The sequence below is a fragment of the Mobula hypostoma genome, chromosome 1 (genome assembly GCF_963921235.1).
Source record: "Mobula hypostoma chromosome 1, sMobHyp1.1, whole genome shotgun sequence".
Lineage (NCBI taxonomy): Eukaryota > Metazoa > Chordata > Chondrichthyes > Myliobatiformes > Myliobatidae > Mobula > Mobula hypostoma.
Window position 1 is genome coordinate 98544759 of NC_086097.1, and position 4542 is coordinate 98549300.

At 40.6% G+C, this 4542-nt stretch overlaps 1 protein-coding gene across 3 annotated transcripts in view; it reads left to right on the forward strand.

Moving 5' to 3' along the window:
• ino80 (INO80 complex ATPase subunit) overlaps positions 1-4542 on the forward strand; it is a 254901-nt gene that overhangs the window by 203149 nt on the left and 47210 nt on the right. The window lies entirely within an intron of this gene.

Genomic DNA, 4542 nt, shown 5'->3' on the forward strand with positions numbered 1-4542 from the left:
AGAATTATTAAATCATTGCTGACCAATGCATCCGTTGTCAGAAGTGTGGAAAAGGGCAAATTGTGGTAGATTGGTGAGAGGAAGAATGCAAATTTAAGGATTAATACCAGTTGTATTTCTTCATCGCACTCAAATCTGGATAAACAACAGAAACAATCAAAGGACTAATTAGGTGATTAATATTCTGTAAATTCTGCCTATATACACCCTATCCTCGTTATATGCGGGGGATACATCCCTCGCAATCGACGCATAATGTGAATAATTATTCAAATGGAGAAAATAGGGATGCGTTCCAGAGGGCTTCCTAAATATGTTTTATCTGTAATTTATTCACATTTTCATACCAATATGCCACAAAAGCAGTACCACAAGACAACATTTGTATTATATTTCATCAACTTAAGGTTATATTCATTGTAATAAATCATAGAAAGTTAACATCCTAGGGTGTACAGTACTCACCAACAGTGGCAGGTATGTTTGCTCCGGGAGATGAGTGGTTGTTGTGGTGTCGGGCAGCTTTACATGGATAAGGTGGATGGTTACTGTCGTCAGGATCATATCAAGCACAGCAAGGGGTGAAGAAAGGCTTAGAACTGCCGGCAGCAGGAGATGACACCGATTTGAAGAACGTGGTGAGGGTTGTTTGCTTGGCAGCATTTTGTTTTTCAGCATAAATTTGCTTGTGGGGAAGAAGGGTGGCGGCAGGGAACGACTGAAATGCTGACTCCATTCTAAATTTGGGTCCATGTCCATTGCCATTTGTCCCAAGTGTTCTGACTTCCACCATTCCCTTACCGTTGATAAACTCCCGGGATTTTCAAAATTGTCTGTTGCTTGCAGCATCTGAGAAATAGTTCGCCGTTTAAAAAAACAAGACGTACACCTTGAATGTGGATCACACCTTGGTCGATGGTTGAATTAGCGATGTTGTGTTAGGCGGCAGGAAACGCACTGTTATGTTAGGATGAATGCTGTCCAAATGTTTAGGATGGGCTGGCGCATTGTCAAGCAACAAAAGAACTTTAAGGGCGAGACTCTGTTCCTGGCAGTAGTGTCTCAGAGCTGTGTTACCTTCAGTAGATGCCGCGCTGTTTATAACTTTTTTTCATGTGTTAAAGCGGTTCTCTGCTGCTCGGCTGATGGCCCAGGACTTGACATCGGATGCTTAGGAGGCATAGTTAAATATTTCAAGCACAAAATCACTGCACCGTAGGTAAAACCAACAAAAGTTTAAGAGCGCAAGATCACACATCCACACCTTGCCAAAGCCAATGCGAGACTGGTGGGAGTGAGATTGTGAGGCGCGCACACCTGACTTGTATTGGCGGGAAAGCGGTGCTTCTCATCCCAACAGTGAGCCTGTGAGGTGTAGGCACGTGACTTGTATTGGCAGGAAAGCTGTGCTTCCCGCATAACTCTGAGTTTTGGACGCATATAAGGAGATATTGGTAGAAATAGGTTCCTCGCATAACTGTGAATCCACATTGACTGAAGACACATATAATGAGGATAGGGTGTATAACATCTTTAACATAATAAAGCTCTGGAAGTACCTCACAGGAGACCTTTTTTCATGACATTAATGGCATTCTTCTCCCTGAATTATTTGTAAGGATTTGTTTAAACCCGACTCAATGACTTGAGTCTGACCCTGCAACTGAGATGGTACTGTATGCAGATACTTGAAAGAAGCCCCTCACCAAATATTGCCCAGGTTCTTTAATATCACCCCTTTGTAAAAGATCCCCTGATGCTTTTGAAGAAGTAAATTACTGTTCAAAAAGCTTGCTGTGCACACCTTTAAAAATCTTTAGTTGCATAATCACTTTAACGATGTCCAAGGTCATGAAAGTCATTATATTAAAAAGTAGTTATTTACAGAGGCCTAATAGAGGCTCAAACCTTGAAGAGAAAAAATGAGTTTGAAACAATGCCTTTGAGGTAAAGAGATGCAATATTTCGGGAGGGCATTACTATATGTGTGCCTGTATATAAACAAAGGAAGAGATGAATCAATAAAAGTTTGGAAAAGACGCAAGACCTGAATGCAAGAAATGGAGTGAATGCATTTAACTGGTTAGTTAAATTAATAGATTGTGCTTCTTTTTAAAAAACTACATGTTTTATTCTTCCAATATACATAATCGCTGATGCAACAATACCTGAAGAAATTTAGTATTTACCTTTCCTGCTTTTGAGTCTTGACGAAGAGTCTAGGCCCAAAACATCGACTGTACTTCTTCCTATAGATGCTGCCTGGCCTGCTGCGTTCCACCAGCATTTTGTGTGTTTCCTGCTTTCCAGCTTGATTAGTGGGAGATGATCTGAAGTTTATGATTGATAATGTACAGATTAAAAGGATGGGAATGTTCCTTGTTAAATTCTCATAAACAATGAGATGTTTCGGCCTGAAACGTCGACTGCGCCTCTTCCTATAGATGCTGCCTGGCCTGCTGCGTTCACCAGCAACTTTGATGTATGTTGCTTGAATTTCCAGCATCTGCAGAATTCCTGTTCTTTGTAGATGTTTTGTTTGTTGTAGAGAAGTAAAGCACAGAAACAGGTCCTTTGGCCCATCTAGTCCATGCTTAAGCCATTTAAACTGCCTACTCCCACTGACCTGCACCGGGAGCATAGTCCTCCGTGTTCCTGCTATCCATATATCTATCCAAACTTCACTTAAGCAATGAAATTGAGCTTGCATGCACCACTTGTGCTGGCAGCTTGATCCACACTCTCACGACCCTCTGAGTGATGAAGTTTCCCCTCATGTTCCCCTTACACTTCTCACATTTCACCCTTAAACCATGTGTGGTTTAATTCAAACCAATCATGTTCCCCGGCACTTTATTTCTCCATAGACAAAACTACACTGAGGTGATGCAGGGATAAAATGTGGCTGCAGAAGCACAGGGGACAGTATCTGCTGCTTGTTTGTTTGCTTTGCAGGAAAAGGAGGAAAGCTGTGCACGGCACATTATTGGATTCACTTCCCCTTTTCAGGGAACAAGTCATTTTACCTGGGGAATCCTACATTACCTGTGAGAGTTCCTATTGTATGTATTTGTGAATGCTCTCAGGCCATATGATGAACGGGTCTCATGCCAATGCTTTGCAGGGAGAATTTCTATTTTGTGATTTGGCATAGATTCATTGCTCCCTTTAATTTTCTGCCCTGCTAGTTGGACAGAAGGGAGCTCAATCTCAGTCTACATGAATCATGGGGTAGTTGTTTGTTTGTAAAGATGAAAAAAAAGCTGAGTGAGGTTTGTATGTTTATCCATTTTATCTTAAAAGTATTGTTTTTGTTAATTGCATTTTTTGTAACAAATGCAATTGCGGTTTTCAGGTTAGACAATCATTATAGCTCACAGCATCTGTGAAAGGGCTTTTCTGTCAGTCACTTGCCCGTTGTGATGCCAAGAGCAGTTGCATTGGTAAGTCACAAAATTTTGAACAGGAATTTAATTAAGCTGGAGGTGTTACTAAGTAACACATTAGGGGGTGGGAGATCTCTTTATTCTTCACTTACCCTACTGGTGTTTTTGGAGTCATAGCTCTTCAGTAATTCTATCGTCATTTTTGAGGTGAAAGCATTTTACTTCTCACAAGCAGCACATGAAGTTCAGTCTTGACTATGAAAATAAACAGGAGATTGGGAGTTGACTGTGTTATAGGAACTTCTGCCAGTGGAAAGCATCCTATTGCTGTGCTTAGCTGAGTTGCTTCAGATTGCTTCAGGGTCACAAAGTAGTTGACCTTTAGGCTGCCAATATTTCTGGAGATCCGCCATCCCATTCTCTTGGCTTGTTTTCATCTCAAGTATGTTGTAAAAAACGTAGGTTAACAATAAAACCTGCACATTTGAAGGCTTCCTTGGTACTCTTATTTGTTCATGGGACCTGGGTTTTGCTGGTAACGATGTTGCTTAATACGTACCATTCTTAAATGGCCCTGAACTGTAGAGGCGTTTTGAGTTTCAAATTGGTTAAAGATAGGTTTCCTTCATTGATGGACATTGATGAACCAGGTGCTTGTGTAAAAGTCCAGTAACTTTATACTTACATTTACTAAGAGTAGCCTTTTTTAATTTACAGTATTTTTTAAAATCTTGATCATTTAAATTTTTAAATTCCAAACTGCTAGGAGGTGATTCAGATGTCTCTGGATCAGTGGTACAGCGCTCCAGTTCCAGTCATTATTATCTCCATAAATCTTAACTTTCTCCATATATCTCCATAAAACCCCAAGCCATCCTGTCCCTGTACCATACCTGGTTTAAAGTCCTACAACACTCTCCCTAACAACAACATAGCCACATCCCAGAAGACAGCGCGCCACTACTTTCTCAAGGGCTATTGGGGGTAGGCAATTACAGTGGCATGCAAAAGTTTGGGCACCCCGGTCAAAATTTCTGTTACTGTGAATAGCTAAGCAAGTAAAAGATGAACTGATTTCCAAAAGGCATAAAGTTAAAGATGACACATTTCTTTAATATTTTAAGCAAGAAAACTTCTTTATTTCCATCTTTTACAG